Source organism: Adiantum capillus-veneris, chromosome 2 (assembly GCF_014529385.1).
Source record: "Adiantum capillus-veneris isolate H3 chromosome 2, ASM1452938v2, whole genome shotgun sequence".
NCBI classification, from domain to species: Eukaryota; Viridiplantae; Streptophyta; class Polypodiopsida; order Polypodiales; family Pteridaceae; genus Adiantum; species Adiantum capillus-veneris.
In genome coordinates this window covers 149,695,905-149,720,284 of record NC_140932.1, presented here as the reverse complement: position 1 = coordinate 149,720,284, position 24,380 = coordinate 149,695,905, and positions in this window count along the sequence as shown.

Here is a 24,380-nt window from a genome sequence, read left to right as displayed (position 1 = left end):
GAGCGTTTACATTCCTTGACTTCCTCTTCAAGTTGCATCAAACGTGTTGTTTGCATCTCAAGTGTCTTCTTGAGATTCTCATTCTCAACCACAAGTACCCTTAGTGTGCCATTCTCCATTGCAAGTGCTCGTAAGTCTTCGCCTTGTTTGTTTACGGTCTCTTGCAATGATACCAAGTACGCCATGATCATGGTTTCCGATGTCGTTGGTTGGGTGGTTGTGTTGTTATCTTCACACTTAGGAGATTTTGGATCATTTTCCACAATGGTTGTGGACCTTGTTGAAGAAGAAGGGCCCTTGTGAGTGCCGGAAGACATTGTATGTAAAATAGGAAATGAGAATCAATTTTGTTGAACCTGTTCACTTTGGAAATGCTGCTACAGAAACGCCTTCCATACCTCTGAATTTTTTTTTCTTTACATCAATGCGTAGAGGACTTCGTGCTCTTCGATTGAAGCTATAGATCACCCAAATCGGAGTTCGGATGAAGAAGTTATGATCAAAAGAGTGGACTGCTGTCTACTAGGTCAAAAAATGGCTGCGTTTTTTTTTAGAGAGAGAGAGAGAGAGAGAGAGAGAGAGAGAGAGAGAGAGAGAGAATTGTTCTGCTGTGCCTCGCTGTCTCGACACAGTGAGCGAGGGAAAGAGGGGATAGCGATGGAGGGAGAAAAGGGGGAGGGGGGTTGGGTGGGGTGGGTGTGTGTATCGTGTGTAGGTAACGAGAGAGAGAGAGAGAGAGAGAGAGAGAGAGAGAGAGAGAGAGAGAGAGAGAGATACGGTGGTTAGGCTGCAAAACACACACACACACACACACACACACACACACAGAGAGAGAGAGAGAGAAGAGAGAGAGAGGAGAGAGAGAGAGAGATTTGGGCTGCCTGGCCAATAGGAACAAGAGGGGGGGGGGGAAGTCAAGAGGATGAGGGAGTAGCGGGAAAGGGGGGTGATGAGGGTGAGGGTGAGGCGTGAGGGCTATTTGTGTGTGTTGGGTGGGTGTTATGAGAGAGAGAGAGAGAGAGAGAGAGAGAGAGAGAGAGAGAGGGGAGCTTGGGTGAGTGGCGGGAGTGTGTGGATGAGAGGGGATAGGGAAGGGTGGTATGGCGGCCCGCCAGAGGGGGAAAGAGGGGTGAGAGAGAGAGTGAATAATGAAAGAGAGAGAGGGAGACTTTTGTCCAAGCATGGCGGCCTGCCAGTGGGAGAAAGAGGCGTATAGGCTTGTTTTATGCGCCCATTGGGCTAGGTGACACAGAAGCAAGGCAAAGAGAGAGAGATAGTGTTTTTGGCGGAGCCGAGCAGGAGAGAGAGGACTCGTCCTCTTGTGATAATGGAGGAATGTGTCCAAACTGAGGGGCGGCCTACTGCCTGCAAGGTGAATACAAAAAACGTATTTTTTTCATTGTTTTCTCATATTGTGCTTCTCCCCGATTGGGGTTTGTTCTAGCGGCCACGGTTTCAAAAACTGGCCATCATTAGCCCTCCCTTCTAGCTAGAGTCATTCATGCTTCTAGCTGTGCTTTTTTATTCTCTAGTAGCAACGAAGTTGGAGGGTTCTCCCCCCTCTGGAATATCTAGCATGAATTCTTGGTCAAACCTTAAGCACCTCTTGAGCCTTCATCCATTGAATCTGGTCTTGTGAATTTTACCATTTGCTTCCTTCAATTTGTATCTGCCATTGGTGTAGCACCTTTTGACAATGAATGGCCCTTCCCATCTAGGTTGAAATTTCTTATCTTTCCTAGTGTCAAATCTGTTGTCGTATCTCAACACTAACATGCCTTTTTCTAGACCCTTTTCCTTAAGTCCTTGATTTAATGTGAGTCAGCATCTCTCTGCTTGCACTGCATAGTGATTGATTGCATCTTCCCTATCTAATTGAAGCCTCTCTAGATCCAGGATGTGGTTGCGGAGATGGGCAACTGGGCGGTGTAATTGGCTAGCCATGACTCGCAAGCTGGCTATCTGTACCTCGATGGGTAGAATGGCCTCCTTTCCATATACCAGATGGAAAGGGGTGAAACCTAGTGATGTTCGGAATGTCATGTGGTAGGCCCAAAGAGCGGCCATGAGATGTTTATCCCAATCACTCGTGTGGTTATTCACCTATTTTGTAATGATCTTATAGATCATGACGTTTACCTTTTCCACTAGGCCATTGCATTGTGGATAGTATGGGGTGGAATGTCGACGTGTAATGCCTAATTTTTTCATTAATTCTCCCACCAGGTCGCCTCTAAATCCTGGTCCTCTATCAGATATTATCTCTAGAGCTGTGCCAAAACGGAAACAAATGTGCTCAAATATGAACTTCGCCACTTCTTGGGCTGTAATGCGTGTGGTGGTTGTTGCTTTCGCCCATCGGGTCGTGTAGTCTACACCAACTAGAATGTATAATGTACCTGATTGGGCCCTTGGTAGAGGACCAATTGCATCTATTTCCCACTTTTCAAACGGACCATATGAGATGATAGGAGTCTGTGGCTCATAGGTTAGTGTATGATCACTGGACACTAATGTTTACACCAATGATGCACATCCCTGTTCAGACTAGTCCAAGAGAATCCTGCATGTAGAATATTTCTACTGGTAATATCTAGATCAAAATGGCCACCGTAGAAACCATCAATGAGATTACCTCTGTGATTTCACTGGAGATTGGCACACACTCGCCTGAGAATTTGATCTTTGCCCTTGCAATATAAGTTGTTGTTTACAAGGCGGTATCTCGTAGCCTTCCCGACAAGCCATTTTTTCTGGACCTTGGTGTACCCTTCAGGACATTCTCATGTATCTAAGAAGCTGATGACATCATGCATATCATCGCTACCTTGAAAGAGGGGTAGTTTCAGTTTGATTGCTCCTATGGGAATGTCTTGTATTCTTTCCTTGGCTAGAGCATCTGCCTCTTGATTTTCTACCCTAGAAACATGGAATAACTGCACCGACTCAAACTTTTTTAAAAGATCCTTAACTTGGCGTAATTGGCCAAGTAAAACCTGATTTATACAAATCCAGGTGCCATTTATCTATTTTATCAAAACCATAGCATCGCCAAACACATTTAGGTGTTGAATCCCTTGTAAAATACATTGTTCTAATCCAGGAATTAAAGCCACGTACTTTGCTTCATTGTTGGAGTGGGAGTGTAACAGCTGCCCAATAGAGAATACCTTCTCCTTTTTCTCATTGAAAATGATGATGCCAGCTGTAGACTGGTCCACTATTCTCTTGTATGCTCCATCAAAGGAAAGAGAATGAGCTCTTTCTAACTTAGGAGTTTCTACCATTGGTGTCACTTCTTTACCTTCTGTGTTGACCTTGAGCTTCTTCTCATAGTGACAATGAGTAAGAATACCTGCTAGACTAGCCCTGGTGGAGTTTTCTACCTGCATGGTGTAATCGAACTCTTGTAATCTAACAAGCCACTTAGAGATTCTAGATGAGACATCCATGTGTTGCATCACATGTGGAAAGACCTCTTCCATTGTCAGAATTACAAAGGGTCTAGGCAATAGATAAGAGCAGACCTTTTTAGTGGAAAACATTAATGCAAGCACCATGTGCTCTACTGCAGTGAATCCTTTTTTTGATGGGGTCATGACACGACTAGAGAAGTAGATAGACGCATGAAAGAGGTTTGTGGGTCCTTTTGCATTAGTACGGCTCCAAGTGTATCACTTCCTACACTGGGGTTCACATAAAATGGCTCATCCCATTTAGGGGGTGCAATGGTGGGAAGTGTAGCCAGTATTTGTTTCACTTCGGTGAACTGGTGCTCATTTTCTTCACTCCATGAGAAGACATCTCTATGGGTGACTTGTTGTAGAGGGAGAACCACCTGAGAGAGCAAGTGAATGAACCTGCTCAAATACCTTACCTTTTGAAGGAAAGAGACCAATTGCTAGCTGTGGTGGGTGATGACAGAGAGACTAGAGCTTGAATCTTGCTAGGGTCAGCCTTAATCTCTTTTGCTGGTCTTCTTCTGCAATGCTAATCTGAAAGTAGCCTAAGTAGCCCCATCACATACTATGTAGCGCTCATGACCTGCTACCTCATTGAGAATTTCATCTTGGAATGGGAGGGAAAAATGATCCCTCTTTGTTGCTGCATTGAGAGGTTTGTAGTCTACACAAACTCTCCACTTATCATTCTTCTGTGGTGTGCCTACCCACTCCGAGTCTTCGACGGGGTAAATGAAACCTGCCTGTAGCAAATTCCTTACCTCTTTGAGCAATTCTTCTTGTTGAATTACCCCAAGCCTTTTGAGCTTTTGCACTACGGGCTTACTCCCTTCCTTGAGTCTTATGCGGTGTTGTATCACTGTGATGCCTGTGATTCTATCATAACAATCAATGAACAATGTGGTGAAGTTACCTAGCATAGAGACATATTCTTTCCTCTCTTCACCAGTTAACTCACTGGAGAGCATTTGATGTAACTTACTTGTATCTACTAAGGGTTGCATACCCGATGGTCCCTCTTGGTTCTCCGGTGGTGTTTCAGATTGTGTCAATCTTTTTGGGTCTTTGAGGATGACCCCCATTACTTGATGCTACCGTCGCTCTCTTTGGTTGTTTTTGTCTCTTCTCCTGAGGTGGACAAATAGTCACTGGTGGACTCATCTTCCGATGCCTCCAAGATCATGTTGCATTGCTTCCCAGTATTCATGTCATAGAATATGGAGTTCCCTTTTGCATCCTTCATTTGAATCATTCCGATACTCCAGTCTTGCTTAGCTTCCATGGCCATGAGCCAGGGTCTTCCAAGAATGATAGGGTAGCCCTCCCCTTTGTGTGGTATGACAAAAATGTCTACCTCCACTTGTGTGTTGAATGCCTTCACTTTGATTGCATTTACAATGCCTACACACTTCACTCTAATGTTATTTGCCATTTTGGCTCGGCAGGGTGCCGACCTACTTACTTCTAGGCCAAGATGGTGCATCATTTTCTCACTAATGATGCATATCTGTGCGCCACCATCTATGTAGACGTTTGAGATATGTTGCCCCTTGATGTGGGCGTCCATGGTTGGTAGGATGTTGTCAAGATTCTTCCCAGAGATAGCCCCAGCTATCCTTGGTTTTGATTTTCTTGTACTTACCATCTTCGTCCATTGTCTCCTCATCCTTGGTGCAAGATGGAGAAATTGGGGCCACGTTATCTTTGGACCCTGCATCAATAAAGAGGGGTATGGACGAGAGGGGTGAGAGAGAGAGAGAGTGAATAATGAAAGAGAGAGAGGGAGACTTTTGTCCAAGCATGGCAGCCTGCCAGTGGGTGAAAGAGGGATATAGGCTTGTTTTATGCACCCATTGGGCTAGGCGACACATTAGCAAGGTAAGAGAGAGAGATAATGGGTCTGGTGGAGCCGAGCAGGAGAGAGAGGACTCGTCCTCTGGTGATAATGGAGGAATGTGGACAAATTGAGGGGCGGCCTACCGCCTGCAAGGTGAATGTAAAAACCGTTTTTTTTCACGTATTGTGCTGCTCCTCGATTGGCGTTGGTTCTTGCAGGCGCGGTTTCGAAAACCAGCCATCAATAGTATATAACTATACTATATTATATAAGTCACAAAGATGGAATTTGGGAGGGGCTAAGAGATGTAGGTTGTGTAAGTGTCAGCGAGCAGATCAGAGCATGGAGCAAAATGGAGAGATAATGGGAACAAAAATTGATGAATAGATTTGTTCGATAGTGGACTAAATCGTTGAACATATCTTGTAATTAGTGTGTTGTACAAGGCATTGTCAAGCAATAGGTTTCTTTTCAATAGTCCCTAACTAATTATACCATCTTGAAATTTTATGCTCATAATAACATTTTGTCTAATCTCACATGCCATCAAGATGCAAGCATAGGTGATTGCATTTGGAGAGACACCCTCACATTGCATCCATTGAAAGCAACCCATAGCTTTTTGGTCATACCCTTGTTAGGCATATCCTTCAATCAATGTGTGTTAAGAGACCACATCCCAAAGAGGAACCTCCTCAACCAATTTTTGTGATTACTGATGTACACCACATTTGGTATACAAGTTGTTGAAGGGATTACACATCACTCTTCAACAACCCCTAACTAACTCTGTCACCGTAAATTCTTGTGCGCATAAGAGCATCTTTCCTAATGACACATGTCTTCAAGATTCAAGCATAGATGATTGCATTTGGAGAGATTCCCTCGCTTGTCATAGCTTATTGGCGCATATCCCACATTTAGTGCATTCCAAGGGATAAACCTCCTCACGCCCGCCACATTTGACATACATCTCAACCTGAGCAATACCAAGCACTTTGCCACATGTTGAGACACATCAATAGATCTAGATCAAATGTGGCCATGCTTGCATCAATTGAGAGTCAAAATTGTGGATGCTAGCTAAATGCCCTTCCTTGACTTTGGCCACTTTGTTTGTCTTCTTACTTTTGTGGTACATAATCACTCTAGTGTTTGTTATGGGCCATAATCTTTTTGAGTTTCTCGTACATGGAAGCCATGACTTTGTCAATATTCTCCTCAACCTTGGAGATGGCATTACTTAGGATGCACATGATTTCTTATGCAAATTTACATGGTAATGTGCAAAATAGGTGTCAGACAAGGGTGATGATGATAATAAGAAGTAGTAGTAAAAGAGACGGCAATGAATTTGAAGTATGAAAATCCATTATCGATAGCATACTATTCTATGCAATCAATGTTGCCATTAGCATTGGCCCAATTAGAGCACTCTGGTGTCCAAAATGGGCATTTTGGGGTAAAAAATCTATGGGTGACTTTGGAGTTGAGGAGGTCAATGAGAGGGGCATACTTAAGACATTGAGGGGCTTTGTGTAGGTTGATGGAGGCACCTCTAGCAAGGCAATAGTCCATAAGGGCATCAAAGGTACCACGCTCAAAAAATCTAATTTTAGGGCCCAATGGATTTTTCGGAGACTCTACCTTGCCTATAAACAGAGTCAAGACAATCCTCAATAGCTAAGCAAAAATATTGAACACGGAGGACTCTGGCAAAGGTGAGAAGGGCAAGAGCAAGTTAGTATTGTCAAGAGGCACAGAGCTACTAGGCACAACAGGTGCATTCACGTTGCAACTAAGCTCCCAACAGATAATATACTGACCATGGATGGAGGAAAGTTCAACATAACTTGTATACTCCACAAGCCTACAACCAGTTGCATCCAAACTCTTGGAGGTTGTTGCCTTGATGGATCTTTGCAGAGTGTCTTCATCTGTCCTTTACCAATCTATTGTAAGGATCACATTCTTGCGGCAAACAAAGCTCAATTGGGGTGCCTTGTTATGAAAGCCCGTCATGTGCAACACCCGTCACTTTTCCCAGCAAGCTTGTAATAATCAGCACGTGATGGGCTTGTATTAAGAAACACATGATGGGCAGCAGTGTAATGTCCCCAGCCAAAGCCAACTAGGTAGCCCCCTCCCATCAAGGGGTTTTGAGTGTTGTCCATACATCCTACTGCATGAGAGAGAGAGAGAGAGGGGGACTTGGGAGTCAAGAGGTACGCATTTATTTACCAAGTGTGGTTCTCCACTCATGCTATTGTCTCCTATCCTCCCTCTCTTGCACGCACACACTTTCAATGGTGCAGCATATAGTGCTGCAAGCACGCAGTACGAAGACGGGGGTCTAAGAAACATTGGAGTGTCTGGCTTTTTTTGCACATAAAAAAAAGGGGGGGCTGGAGCCCCCGATCGTCCATGCATGCAGAGACGATGGGGGGCTCCAACCTCCTCTTTTTTTTTGGAGCACTGACACTTTGCTGGCAATGCCTGCTTGGGCATGGAGCTTACGAATGATCTATATAATTTTTAAGCTTTCGAAAGCTATTTTAAGACTTTGCTTTTCAACTTTCGTTTTGAGTATTTTTAATCTCCCAATAGCATGGCTAAGAAAGTCATTGGTGAGGTAACCTTTGAGGTCGCAAATACACGCTCCATGGATGTGCTGGTGGTTGAACACGATGGAGCTCCACATCAAGGGGAATTCCACACATGGCTCATCATCATCAAATGAGCTATTTGTGGGTGCAATCTTATGCGGACAAAGTCGGTTGATTTAATTGCGATAGCGTCAACGTATTCAAACCGATGCTAAGCAGCTCAAGAGGAAAACAATGAAGAGTTTCCTAGCCCTCACTTCATTCAGCACCCACTTTTTTCAAACCTTATTGCCAGGCATGGAGCGTATGAAATGTCTACATTATAAGCTACCTTAAGATACTGATTCTCAGTGTTATGCATTATCATGCTCTAGCTCCCATATCGATAAGAGATCATCACATAGCTGGAGGTTGCTTGCAGCATGAGAGCTGAGTTGTTTTCTCCAGATGCAAAGGGAGAGCAATCAACGTCATTTTGCAATTTTGTTTGCAGCAAGGGTAGAGAAGCCCCTTCTGTGTGCAATGATGGGGAAGTTGTTTTCAAGTGGCAACAATGGAAGCTTGAGCCTCATGAGAAAGAACTTGCTTAGATACCTTTATGTTTCCATTTGAATCTTCTTGAGCTTCACCATCATCATCTTCAACAAGTATATACTAGGCTTGAAAATCTACAACTGGCCCTACCCCATCAGCCTCACCATGATCCACATGGGCTTTTGCTCCACCCTTGCTTTCCTTTGATTCATGTGTCCAAGCTCGTTCAACCCATCAGCAAGTCATGAAAAATGTATATGTCATCCATCATCCCCATACGTGCTCTTTATTCTCTCAGCTTATGGCTCTCCAACTCTGCATACATTTACCTTTCTGTGTATTTCATTCAAATGCTCAAGGCTTAGCCCACTAAAGGCATAAGAAATCTGGAAAAAAAAGGGGGTTGGAGCTCCCTCATTGTCCCCGCATTTCTCTTGTAGATACCGAACATTTGGCCCTTTTCTTAGGCCATTGTGAGGTAGCTAAACCCTTTTCTCAAGCCTTCATGAGGTAGCTAAACCCTTTCTGCAGATTCTTCATCTAAAATCTCTTTGACGACCGTGTGGTTCATGGAGAAGGCCGTGCAAACACAATTCATCTGTTTGATCCGAGGCAGGCGGCAAATTGTCTGCCATGCCAATAGCATGGTATGCTATTCTTGTCAATACTTCAGGTGCACCAAGATAGGTGATCTTATCCTCTTTCTTGGTGCCCTTTAGCGTTGTCAGCACATAATGAGGATGATCAATTGGTTGCCTGGTTGTCGACTTCAACACTTGGGTGAATGTAGTCGCAACTGCATGATTTGGTGTGGTGTACCTTGGCGGTCTCTTTGCTAGAAAATGGAAGTGCTGATGATACAACCGTGTTGGTTCTTCCACTTGCTTTTGGATGAGGTCAACAAAGGTTGCCGCAACAGTCTCTCAGAAAAATAAAAATTATTTCAAAACATTTCAGATGCATCAGTGAAGGGCAAGTATAAGAAACGAAAAGCCCCAGAAAGTCCATTAAAATGCGAAGTCAAAAGACATTTCATCTCCATATAAACGAAAAGCCCCATAAAAATGAAAAGTCCATTAAAATGGAAGTCAAAAATCTCCACATAAAAGAAGTGGTCGAGTACATTTTTAATCCATTAACTTTCTTTTAGCATTTCTTTCTCTTTAGAATTTCCTTGCGTTATGTAGGTAGAGCTTCCTTGCACTATGTATTTGGTCGTGAAATTATATCGGTAGGACTCTGCTATGTAGGTGTTTTTTTGAATTTTTTGAAATCTTTTTTATCTTTCAATTTTTTTGAAGCCATTAGGAATACCTTTGAGGGTGAGAACAAGGGGTTGATAGGATTGTGTTGTAGCACTGTTTTCGTAATTCAGCATAGGAGGGCATTTGGGTGCGCAAGGGCGTTGACGAGATGGGAAGCATTGGCATATCTGCACCTACAACCGGTTCATGTCCCAAAAGGGCCTAAGCATTTTGCAGTAGATCCATTAGCACTTGCTGTTTTGGCACCAAATGAGCTTGTTGCATCGCCATTAAAGCTCTTTGAAGAGCAAAGAAATGTAAGGTTGGGGAGGCTCTGAGAATGTAGGGGAACCACGCCATTGAAAAGAGCATCTTGGAGAGACATCTCCCTCTGCGAAAGGGGCATGTTATTCGAGTAGAATTGGCCTTGACTCTTGGAAGAGGCTTTGATATTTGGGTTGTACGAAGAGTGCAGTTTTCGGCGACGAACCTGCATTTGCAGAGGGTCACTCTCATCGCTCTCACCCCAGCTTTTTCAGAGTTTCCTAATTCCGAATATTTGCTTTGTACATCCCACTTAATTTCGGTTCAATGCCATTTAAAAGTTGTACATATATATATATATATATATATATATTCTGAGGTCCCTGTCCCTGGTCGAGAGGAGCGGAGTACCTTTGATAGGTCTCCAATCCTGATAAGGAAAAACCAACGGACATTGCCTTAGCTACTATGTAGCCACGGGCATGAACCGTTAGTGAAGGATTGGTCCTATCTCGCTATGGCGGAGCGTGACCACCATAACCCTATCTAAAAACTATCTATAATCAATTATACCTAAAAGTATAAATCTTAGAGTGACCAACCTGTGCGCTTTTTTCTCCATGTTTCAGAAGCACAGCCGCCAAGGTTTGTCTCTTTTAAGATTTATGACTAATAAATAAATAAAAAATTCTAGCGTTGGAAAGTTACCCGACTCATCGGGTCCACCCGTCGATAGAATGATACCGTCGGGGTATCATTCTCCCACTTTCCACACCACACTCACCCTTCTTTTGTTATCTAATTACTACCACACTCTTAAAACATACATGTTCCTTTATTTTATTTATGATACTGGTTCGTTAAAACAACCCTTCAAACAGTATTACAAACAATAGTCAAACAAGAAGTCGTCCAATTTTAAACCAACAACCCTTGGATTAAGTTCACTCAAGAATCTCTACTGGCGCTATTATGTCCGATCGGTATATACATTATTTATAAAAACCCTTGTCCTCATGAGCGTCCCATACCGCTCGACAAGTACTCGCTGTGCTAATCTGGACGTACTCCCGCCACAGCAACAACGGTGCCAATCTGGGCGTCATCTTCACGCCACGTCAAAACAAAACTACAGTATCCAGCTGGGCTAATCTGGGTGTACTCCCACCACAGCATCAGCGGTGCCATCCTGGGCGTCATCTCACGCCTCGGCAACTGCCACATAATGCCAGCGCTAGTAAGTAGAGAGACTTGAGAGAAACCATACCGAAGGTTTTGGACAAACATTCTTTCCTATAGCAACCAGTTTAACCAGACAATCTTTCCTACTTGTCAAACATATGACGAGTATCTTGGGGTTAAGCCCCATGGTTTCGGTCCGTGTTTTCTTTTCATAAGGTAAATAATATATTCCTATGGTCTCGCATATGCAATCATGCATAACTTGAAACTGCAATACTAACCTGTACCATAGCTCCGATTGGTCCGATTGGTGGAGACATAGCATTTTCCACAGGGATTCCACCGTTACTTGTACCAGCTTCATGATCATTAGCGCCTTGGGTTCGAGCACGCTTTGGAGCCATTTTTTTTGTACTACACTTATGTTATACACTTAGAACTTTAAATTGGTCAATTTCCATAGTAGTCTCCTTGTTTCCAAAGAGAGTCTGTAATTTGAACTCTCGCCAACTCGGATTCACACTTAGTGTTGTTGTTCTACATCTAATTTCTATACATCAAATATTTGCTAATCTTAATTAATCAAAAATTAAGTGTGTAAATTACGAGTGAAAGTTTAGGAATGCATTACTTTTATGCATGACATTTCTAATCCAATTCTAACTTCAATTCTATACTTCAACTAAATCATTTTTTAGTATTATTCAAAATTCTATTTAACCTAATTGACAATAACATTGGTGAATGAGAATTTCATCATGTATAATAAGAATATGATGAGTTCTCTTATGTATTAACTTTCAATTAACAATATATAAGTTAATAGTGAAGATGTACTAACTAGAGAGAGTAGGTATACTTAGAGAGATTACAGTAAGAGAAAACATACACACACATCTTTTCTAAAGTTAATTGAATCTTACTATCCATTAGAAAGATTAGAGTAAAAGAGAACGCACGCACATACTTTTCTAAAGCTAATTGAATCTCACCAATCTATTAGAGAGATTAGAGTAAAAGATAGCACACACACACACACACACACATATCCTTCTTAAAGCTAATTGAATCTTACTAATCTATTAGAAGATTAGAGTAATAGATAGCACACACACACACATAACTAATTGAATCTTACTAATCTATTAGAGAGATTAGAGTAAGAGATAGCACACATACACACATATCCTTCTTAAAACTAATTGAATGCTCAATTAATACACACCTTATTAGTCCACTAGAGTTTTTGCTCTCTTAGTGGTTTGTGGATGCCTTCTCTCTAAGAGAAGTGGCAACACTTCATGAGTGCTATAGAGGCAATCTCTATGTCTAAAGTGTGAGTATGGATGCTCTATTTATAGCAGAAAAGAAAACGTCCAACTTTTTTTTCCCAAATTTTTTTTTCTTATTTTTTAATTTTTACTTATATATATATATATATATATATATATATATATATATATTTATTTATTTATTTATTTATTTTATTTTATTTTATTTTTTTCTCCCAAAAATCATACCTGCGTTTTTGGTACCCTTGTGGTACCCATGAGCTTGACCACTTTGTCATTATCATCAAAAGATAAGGCCACACACGCCCCCCCTCATTAAGATTACTCAAGAGTAGCCTCTCCTTTTTCATGTGACAGTGTGTCCCACTTTGTCCCCTCCTATGTGAGTCCATGTACCTTCATTTGTCATCCCTGTGTATTCTTTTGTCTTTATAATTATTTTATTTATTTCCTTAATGATAATTTACTTTACATTTTTAAGTTAAACTTTACAGTCTTATATTAACTTTACAATAGTAAAAGAAAATTCTACAATCAGTAAATAAGTCTTGCAATAAGTTAGTTAGTGATTCATATAGCTAAACATGTCAGAATTTTGTAGCGTAAATTTTAATTTCTAGGTTTTCTCAACCTACGATTCATAATTTGAACTCGAATATCTTAAATAAGGAGTGATGGTTCAAAAAAATACAAATGCGTAATAGAACTTGTGTGCAATTTGAAAGTAGAGACCTTACAATCTTCCCAACTTAGAATTTGAGATGCCCTCATCTCAAGAACAGTGAAGGGTAATCCTTAAGAAGGGATGTCTCATCTTCCCAAGTAGCATCTTCTATAGGAAAATCCTTCCATAAGATAAGATGTTCTTTGATGGATCTATTCCTAAGCTTTCTCTCTCGAGTTTCTAGGATAGTATCAGGTTGGAGTTGTAGAACATCTTGAGCAGGTAAAATGATTTGCTCATCATCAAGGACATGGTCAGGGTTATATATATAAGGTTTTAACAGACTTACATGAAATACATCATGCACTTTGAGATGAGAAGGGAGTTTTAGTCTATAAGATTGATCACTTACAACCTTGATTATTTCGTAAGGTCCACAATATCGGTAGCTAAGCTTCTTATACCTTCCGAGAGACAGATTGCTCTTTTTGGGCTTTACTCGTAAGAAAACTTTGTCACCTTCTTTGAAAATCTGATCAGATCTTTGTAAGTCGGCGTACTTCTTTTGTTGATCTTGAGCCGCTTGAATATCCCTTCGAATAGCTTTGGTTTGAGCTTCCAGTTCTTCAAGCATTTTCTTTGAGGCTTCTACCCTTATAGTGGGGTCAGAAAAGTTAAGAGGTGATAAACATTCTTGACCATAAAGAGCATTAAAAGGTGTCATTCCAATACTTCTATGAGTAGAGGAATTGTATACATACTCTACCAAGGGTAGGTATTGAATCCACTTGCGAGGTTCCCTATTGCAGTAGACTATGAGGATGTCTTCAATTACTTGATTAACTCTTTCAGTTTGGCCATCAGTTTGAGGATGATAAGCAGTACTAAAACATAACTGGGTTCCAATAGCTTGAAACAATGATACCCAAAACTTTGAAGTAAACTTGGCATCACGATCGCTAACAATCCTCTTGGGTAAACCATGAATTCTGAAAACCTCCTTCACAAACAGACGAGCAATATCTGAAGTTGTAAAGGTTGTCTTGACTGGGATTAAGTGAGCCACTTTAGTAAGCAAGTCGACTATGACCATGATTGAATCATATCCAGCTTGGACAGAAGGAAACCCGGTGATAAAGTCCATGCTAATACATTCCCATTTCATTTGGGGAATATCTAAAGGATGTAATTTACCTGGCATCTTTAGTCTCTCTGCCTTAATCCTTTGACAAGACAAACACTGCTTGACATAGCGAAGGACATCACCCTTCATACCTTTCCAATAGTAACTTCTGCGAATTGCATTGATGGTTTTGGCATAACCTAGATGTCCTGAAGTTGGGCCATCGTGTGCTTCATATAGGATAGCATTCCTTAGGGTAGAATCCTTAGGTATGCATAATCGATTCCTATAGTAAATTTTTCCATCTTCTAAGGAGTAATGTAGAGGTTTAGGCTGATTTGATGATACCTTCTCTTCACGTAGGATACTAGCAAGCATCTGGTAATATGTATCTCTGACAGCAGCATCCAAGACCTTGTCTAGAATAGGGTTGTTAGCCATGGAAATTGCCCCCAGAAAAGCTTTACGTCTTAGTTCATCTGCCACAACATTATCCTTACCTGGTCTACATTTAATATCAAAATCATATTCGTGCATGAGCTCTATCCATCTCCTCTGTCTCATGTTAAGGTTAGGTTGGGTAAAAATCCACTTAAGGCTCTTGTGATCTGTTACTAACTGGAATTTGCGTCCCAATAGATAATGTCTCCATAGCTTGAGAGCATGAATAACTGCTAGCAATTCTAAATCATGTGTAGCATAATTCACTTCATGAATCCTAAGCTTCCGAGAAGTATAAGCTATAGGCCTTCCTTCTTGAGTAAGGACTCCTCCTAATGCAAGGTTACTAGCATCTGTGATCACCTCGAATTCTTGGGTGAAATCTGGAAGTTTTAAGAGAGGTTCTGAAGCAAGATACTTCTTCAGCTGTTTGAAGCAAGATTCATGTTTTTCTTCCCAAAGCATCGTAGCTCCTTTCTTTAGCAAGTCAGTTAGTGGTGCAGCTTTAAGAGCATAGTCCTTTACAAAGATCCTGTACCACCCTGTGATACCTAAGAACCCTCTGACTTCGGTTTGTGAAGTGGGTTGAGGCCATTCCACAATATCTTTGACTTTGTCAGGGTCAACAGAGACTCCTTCATGTGAAATGATAAACCCTAAGTAACAGACCTTAGGGGTAAAGAAGGTACATTTTCTTTTCTTTGCATACAGCTTATTTCGGCGTAAAAGCTCTAACACTTTCCTAACATGTCCTTCATGCTCTTCCTCTGATTTGGAATAAATTAAGATATCGTCAAATAATACTAGGACAAAATCATCCAAGAATTCTCTAAAGATATCGTGCATCAGACGATTGAAAGTTGCAGGAGCATTCGTAAGTCCGAAAGCCATCACTGTAAATTCGTAATGACCATAACAAGTGTTGAAAGCTATTTTGGAGATATCAGCCTCCTGGATTCGAATTTGATGATAGCCAGATCGAAGATCGATCTTTGTGAATATTTTGGCTCCATGTAATCTGTCCAGCATCTCATCAATACGAGGAATTGGATATTTATTCTTGATGGTAACCTGATTTAAGCCCCTATAATCTATGCAAAGTCGAAGAGAGCCATCCTTTTTCTTTTGGAAGAGAACAGGTGCACCCCATGGAGATGTACTAGGTCGGATAAACCCTTGCTCAATCAACTGTTTGAGCTGCTCCTTGAGTTCTATAGCCTCTGGAAGTGACATCTTGTACGGCGCTCTTGAGATTGGTTCACTACCTGGAAAAATTTTGATTTCATGGTCTACCTCCCTAGGTGGTGGTAGCTCAGAAAGTTCACTGGGGAAAACATCCGAAAATTCTTCTAGCCACATTGGTTCAGGGTTGGAAGAAGATTTTTCTACTTTGTTTAGCTTGACTACAAAATTTTTTTGAACCTTGCGTAACCCTTTCAAAAGACGATTAGCTTTGACCAAGTAAGCTTTTGGTCGTCCATTCTGGCCTTGAATAGTGACTTCTTGACCTAGGTTGTCCACAAAAGTAACACTTCCTTGGGCACAATGGATATTGGCATTATGACTGGCTAACCAATCCATTCTAAGAATTCCGTCATTGATTCCTATGGGTAAGGTTCGAATAGCAGAAGTAGAGTATTCTCCCAACTTGAAATCTATTTTGCCCACAGTGTACTGAGATAACACCTCCTTTCCATTGGCTATATCAACTCTCATCTTTCTTGTAGGATGTTGATTAAGTCCTAACCTCCTTAAACATTTAGGTGACAAGAAAGAATGAGTACTACCATATTCAATAAGAAGCTCAAATTTTTCACCTTGGTGATTTGCAGGTGTTTGAATGACAGCATATTGTTGTCTTGCTCTTGGGTTATCAATTGCAGCATGTAGAGTTGCTCTTTCCTCTTGTTCTTCTCCCAATGTTGGTTCTCCTATGATAGCATTGACTCTGGCAACCATTCCACGCCCTCGACCTCGTCCTCCATTTCTTCCTCCATGATTTATTATTTGTCCTCGTCCTCTAGCTCGAGTAGGTGTATTTGTTGCAGAGACTCGCCTAGGACATACATTCCTGAAATGTCCTAGCTCGTTGCATTCATAGCATCTAAGATCTGCATTTTGAGCTCCATTTGCTGAAGCTGCAACTATTGGATGAGTTTGGTGAACTGGGTGAACTTGCCTTTGGTTCCACATCATAGACCGTCCTCTCCTTCCAGCATTCCTTAAATTTCCATTTCATACCCTTTGAGAGTTTGACATCTCTTTAGCTAAGGGTTTAGCTCTTAAAAGAGCATCTTGCAAATTTACAGGCCTCATGGCTTCTAGACGAGTATTTAAAGGAGAATTTAGCCCTTGGCAGAAACGGCGGGCTACTTGTTGATCTGCGATCATTGGCGGAGCATAGCGCATAAGAGTTACAAATTTCGAGTAGTATTCTTCCACTGTAAGATGAAACTGACGTAAGTTGAAGAATTCATTCATCTTAAGGGATTCGTGTGCAGGTGGAAGATAACGTCCTTTGACAGCATACTTAATGTCTTCCCGCAAGCCAAAAAATTATAGATAACTGTCAGAATGTGAGTCAACTTGACCACTAAACCATCAAAGAGTAAACTGCAAAAACGTGCAAACATGGCAAAAATATGGGGAAAAACAGACATAATTTTCCTTGTATTTTGAGCAAAATCTCAAAAAATCTCACCAAAACAGACACTCAATGTCTCAGTAAATAGATCCACAAATGGCATACATAGCACTGCCAAAACCCTGGCAAAACAGCTCACTCCTAATCAAGTGAGCTCTATGGATGTATACCTGTCCAAAAACACTTGTAAACCTGCTACCTGCTAGCTATGTCTAGTTCAAGTTGTATCCACATAATGCATACATAGCATGAAATTGCACCAAACCGTGCAAAAATGCTCTCTGGAATGCTCCACACAATCGTACATGAGCACTATATGTGCCACATAAGTTGTACTGCAAAGACTGTGCAACCTACGAGAAAAACCGTTGGGAAACTGACAGATACTACCTCATCGATCGATAAACTCATTGATCGAAAACACCTGTCAAGAGCTAAGCACGCTCGAGAGAAAAACCCGCTTTGAAATGGGCCGTCGGAGCCGAATGTGTCGTATGTGTGTCATTGAAATCAAAAACTGAAGAAAACCATCGAAGCCGAAACGTCGTGGAGACTACGTCGGAGCTGGGCCGCTCCGGATGGGGGCTAGAGGAGAGTCAATGCCGCTCTCGCTCTATCTTCTCTTGCTATGTGGAGGTCGGAAAATCGAGGATGTCTATCGGAGCCAAATCCGCTCCAAAATGAGCGTGGGAGGGAAGTCAATGGCGAAGCTATGCTGGAGGAGAGCCGCGTTGCTCTCGCTATGTCGCAGCCGAGAAAACGCTCGATGTCGCCTCCCAACACCGAAAGGAAGTGTTGATGTTGTAGCCGCCTGTGTCGAGGCCAATGCACGAGAAGAAATTGACAATGTGAAGCCGAGAAGAATGTCGAAAATGTCGAGGTCAAAGCAGTATGCACATTGGAGGAGAGCCAATGATCTCTCTCTCCCTCCCTCGCTCTATGCCGAAGTCATTGAAGGGTGTTAAGCCGATATCGGGAGATGCCTGGGCTTATTCGTTCATGTTTGCATACGCCACCTGTGTGTGTGCACGTGCGCATGCCGAGCACTCTCTCTCTCTCTCTCTCTCTCTCTCTCTCTCTCTCTCTCTCTCTCTCTCTCTCTCTTTCTTTGAAATCGTCTCTTCACACTCTTGCCCGAGTGTGTGAACAGACCCTTGCACACACTCTTCTTCAAAAAAAAAAATGGCTTCACTTCTCTGCTTATTGTCACTCAATCTGTCTAGTGCGTGTTGCACGTGCACGCACACACACACACACACACACACACACACACACACACAATGCAACCAATTTCATGCGCTTCTGAAGTTGCAGATTTCAAGCAATCTACATCCCATTAGGTTGAGCACATATAGACTTGGGAAACAGAATCCCCCCCCCCCCCCCAACCTCTCTCTCTCTCTCTCTCTCTCTCTCTCTCTCTCTCTCTCTCTCTCTCTCTCTCTCTCTCTCTCTCTCTCTCTCACTCACACACACACAGAGTATACTTGACAATGGGATACATTGTCACACTGTACATTTATTCACTGGGTGAAGAAAGTGCAGCAAATTTTTGGACGGTTATGGGCTTTGGATTACCCTCGTAACTAAAGTGACACACAAAATTTAAGGGGGGCGGGGGAGGGGGGGGGGGGGGTAGACGACGGCTCGGAAGTGCAAGGCAAGATCTTGAGGCAGGCTAAACCCCGGCATTGCAAAAATCGAGGCAAGAAAGAATTCAAGCAGCACAAAAATTTGACCCTCTGTCGGCCGGTTTTGAATCGTCCACCTCGCAGCCCGGGTTTTGGGTCACATGGGCTAACCAACTCACCCCCCCGTACATGTTGTATCCATGCCCGATTTTATGATGTTTTATTCTAAGGCAACATGCACTACCTGGGTTTAGGAGGTTCAATTTGTGGCCGGGCTTAGTTTTAATGTGACTATTGCGGCTGCGATTGCATAGGATTTCATGTGTGGACTTGTGAATCGTGGATCCCCTCACCACCCCACAGTGAATTTTGTGTGTTAGTCCTGAGGATGCATTACTAATGCTCACTGCTTTGTTTCGTGTTTTTATTCACTGGGTGAAGAAAGTACAACAGGTTTTTGTAAGGTTGTAGACCATTGTAATGATTTTTGAATGGCGTTCACTAAAGTTACAAACAAAAAAGTTATTACAATTTTGTAGCTCCCAGATCCAAAACAATAAAAATGGAAAAGAAAAGAGGGAAAACAAAAAAAATCCAAGCAACCAATGCCGAAGTAATCAAGCGGTTTTCTTTAAAAAACACATGGGACGAGGTTTTAAAAGATGAGATACTAGGGCCTCGCTGTGTAACCAATTACTATAATATGCATTGGCTTTTTAGGGATTTGCAGCTTTTCAAACTTCGAAAAAGTATTGACCAGTACCTACCAAGCCCAATAATTAATGTAATATTTCCTTTTATTCGTGCTTCTTATATTAATCAAACCTATATTGTGTCCTTTTTTTTCATTGCGTTCATTAGTTGTTTTCTTGGCGTAGACTTCTATATATTAAATAGATTTGACTATATACTAGAAAAATTTAGGGAATTAGACTTTTTGACACCCTACTACCTCTATGGATAGTTTTTTTTGAACAAATGTGGCTACTCATCAGGAGGAACATCATCTGTTAGGGAATATCAATCCTGTAAATACTCAATCAAGGCCTAATCTCTCTAGCAGTGCAATCCCAGAACAAAGCTCCCCTAAGGAACATTCCCATGACTTAGAACCTAATACAAATGCTAAATCTGTTGAGGCTAATAGGGATGAACGCACTCAAACCATAGAACCCCCTCCCCCTGAGGAAGCTCTAGTGTTTGATAAGCATGATCTTGAAAAACGGTTTGACTAGCTTAGTAATAAAGTTCTCATTGGCATGTGTCATGGACCCATACCCCCTCTTGATGCTTTTAAGATTTGGATCGCCTCAAACCGGGTGAGCAAAAATGTGAACCCATATCATGTGCAGTATCTCCGTAATAACTATCATTTGTTCTTCTTTGAGGACTCTAACAGTGAGTTGCAGGTATTGTATGAACGACAATGGTTGATAAAAAGTACCCCTCTTTCTTTCTTCAAATGGTTTAAAGGCTTCAACCCTAAGGGGACAAGCCTTCCTGTGTTCCAATGTGGGTGGATGTTGCAGATATTCCTGTTGATTTCTACCCGTGGTTGACGAACATAGCAAGCATGGGTGAGAAAGTTCTAGGGCAAAAATCTAGAAGTGGAATCAACCCCAACTGGGATCCACAGCTTCTAATAGAAGTAGACATAAGCAAAACCTTATGTCTAATAGAAGTAGACATAAGCAAAATCTTAAAGGATGAAGTCTCCATTAAAGATAGCAATGGATTTCTCCTCCATTCTCAAAGGATTTTGTACAGGAACTTGCCCAATGCCTGCTTCCATTTCCATGCCCAAGGACATCTAATTAAAGATTGTCTTGTCCTCAATAAAGCTAAGGGACTTGCTGCTTCCTCAGGTTACAAACAACAGTTCCAACAAGTGCACCAAAGGAATGCTGGTAAAAATAACAAAGCCCCCAAACCGATAGATTTGATATTCTATTTGAAGAAGTTTTCGACCCCTTGACTGAACTGGCTGAATTTGAGTACAAAAAGGCCCCAAACTGACAAAAATCCTTCTAAAGAGTATCAACAGGCTAACCACCATGGGGCAGGGCAAGAGGACAAAGACTCTGGCTCAACAGAGCACCTATCCCCTAACCCCAATGTGCAAACTCGAGGATTCTCTTCAGATAGCAATGACTTAGAAAGTGACAATGAGGTGATTGAGAACACTCAATTCAATAGTAATGCCATGGAAGAAGACCAATAAGCTTTCTTGGAGGAACTGGAACAGCATGACAAAATCTCTAAACAAATAATGGTTAAACAAATATTGATTGCCTGCCTTGAACCTCTGGTTGATACCAATATGACCCAAGCAGAAGAAGAATCCCTCCCAAAGCAAAATTCAGGCAAAAGCAAGAGGAAGAAAGAAAAGAACAATGACCCAGGAAGAGCCTCTGTCTCTTTAGCTTAACCCTCCAAAACCAGCAAAAAATGAAGTGCCCAAACATAAAAGGTTTCTCTCTCAATTGCAAAGTCTTGATTGATCCTGTCAAAGCTTGGGCAATCAATTAATGGCTTTTGGACATTAGCCTTGTCCCTGATTACATTTTAATCCAAGTTTGATCTCTTATCCTTCCAATTGGAAATTAGTTGGATACATACATTGAACTGGAATGATTTCATGCAGAAATGAAGGCTTTCAATAATCCTTTGGAGGTAGTCTAAAAAGAATCAGCTTTAACCATGTATGATTCTCTACTTGTCACTCTGCAGGTAAAGGTGGTGGTGCAATTGGACTAGTGCACAAGTATGCAGATTATGTCACACATGTCATAAAATCTGATAAGGGAACTTGATAGAAATTTCCCTCAAAGCTCCCATCAATTACACTCTTGTAAATGTTTATTCTCTAAACTCTGTCTCTGACAGGTGCACCAGTTGGCAAAAAATTAGTTCGATTTTTAACCCTATTGTATTGGTAGGTGACTTCAACATGGTGGAAAATATAAAAGAGAGATGGATGCAAAAAGGGCATTGCCTATATGGAAAAGAAAGAGAGATCTGGGATGACATGGCCACCAAACTTGATCTGTTGGATGCATTAGAGAACTGTGGATGCACTTGGAGCAATAGACAAAGTGGTTCGTGCTATAGGGCTGCAAGGTTAGACAGAGTGTACATAATGAGTTTGGACTAGACTGTAAGTCAAACTCTTCTCTGTTACTCTTTGATCATAAACCAGTTCTTTTTGAACTTAATAGTTCAGATAATAATCACAGAGTTGATTGGTTCATATTGATTAGTCACTGCTCAAGTTCAAATTCATAAGAGATAAATTTCTGCTTTGAGTTTAGAACTGTCATTCCTCATTTACTGCATGGGAAAATTCTGTTAAGAGAGTTCAACAACTCATGCATTCCTATAAGAAGATAGCCAAAGAGACCAGGGCTAAGAGGAGGGGTAAGAGGAGAATGATGATAGCTGGCCAGATTATTCAACTAGAAGAAATTACCAATTACTCAGATCCTCCTAATTCTGAACTTCTGACTTTGAGAGAAAGTCTCTGACAGGAAGAGCTCTTAGAAGCTAGTGGCTCCCTTGTATATACTAGAGAGTTTTGGGTTGGTAAGTTGGATAGACCTACTAAGAATATGTTTGTTGTGTTAAAATAGGAAAAATCCAAAGAGTTTCTCTCTTTTTTGAAAGATGACATTGGTTTCATAGCCAATTCTCACAAAGAGAATATGACTATTCCTCACAATTTGTTTTCCAATATCTTTTCTGATCCCCCCAAGAGAAATAGGGCCATCCAGGAAGCAAGAGCTCAGATAGCTCTAAAGAGGAAGAAGTCCGTCTCCTCTCAATCTGCTAAGCTTTTGGATCAACCCATCTTTGAGGGGGAGATCAAAGAAACTATCTCTAAGTTGAAATCTAGTAAGTAAGCGAGGATTGATGGCATTGCCAATGAGTTTTTGTGGAATATCAAGACTTTCTAGTACCTTATCTCTCTAGTATATGGCAAGAAGCCACTAGAAAAGGGGCTATTCCTGCTAGTAAATACACTGGAGTTGTGAAACTCATACACAAAAAAGGAAGTAAGGAGGATCTGAGTAATTGCCTATTACCTATCTGACAACCTTCAAGATTTTTGCCATGTGTCTGGCTAGAAGGGTCAACCCTTTGATGGATCAGATAATACTTAAAGAATTAGAAAGGTTTCATGAGAGGCGGGTTTATCCTTGATGCCATTATCACTCTGTGGGAAGGCATAGAGCATGCTTTAGATTTTGGTCAAGACTTTTACTTTTTAAAGTAGACTATTACTTTTTTAAAGTAGACTTTGACAAGACTTATGATACAATGGAGTGGGATTTCATTCTCGAGTCTCTACATGACATTGATTTTGGGGAAAAGATTTATTAAGTTTGTTCTTGTACTGATTGGTAATGCTTATGCAAGGATTGCAATGAATGATGATCTGACAGATACAATTCTTCTTATGAGATCTATGAAGCAGGGTGTCCTCTTACTCCTCTACTCTTTGCCATTTCCTCAGATTCTTTGGGGTGGCTCATCAAGACACGATCAATGAAGGTAAGATCAAAGGGATCAATATACAAGGAGCCTCTTGTCCATTATGCCTGCAGCACTTTACTGATGATACAAATTCTCTGATGCATGTTGATCGTGACTCAATGAATGGTTTTTTAGATTTTCTTAATCTTTTTGCCTTGCCAATGGGTCCATTATGAATCACACCAAGATTGGTCTCAAGTCATCTAATGGGGACGTGCCTAGCTTAGTCATAATGCTGGTTGCCAAATCATACCATATGGTCAAATCTTTAGGCTCTTGGACATACCTATGGGGTTCATAGTAACTATGGAACAAAGATGGAAATGGGTCTTAGACAGATTCAAGAAGAAGGTTTTTCAATGGCAAAATATGCAACTTAACTTGTCTTCTAGAGTGTTTGTACTCAACCATTATTTGTTGCCTTCATTGATCTACTTTATTTTTGTTGGAATCTTTCCAAGGTCCAATTAAATCGGATCATTCAACTCTCACGAAGGTTTCTCTGGGGAGGTGATAATCTTGGAACAAAAGTACAAAAAGTCGCTTAGAAAACTTGTTGTATGCACAAATCCAGAGGAGTGTTGGATCTTGACAAGCTGGTTGTTAAGCTAGCTGCTAAATGGATTTATATATCTGTTGAGTCTAATAACTTTTGCGCTTGCCTTCTCAGGATCTCTGCAACAAAATGTCATCTGAAAAGCTATAAGTGTGGACACATTTATCCATTTGGGATATAATGGCAACCCCTGTTGAAATGAGATGCCCCATTCAATCCACCTCTTCCAAATTTTGAAATGCTTGGATAGAGATAAAAAGAAATTGGCGGAACCCTACTAACATGTTGGCTAACCCTATTGTCTATATGCAAGATTCAATCTGGTTTGGACAGCTCCATTCAAGGATTGTGTTGGCTATCTTGCAAAA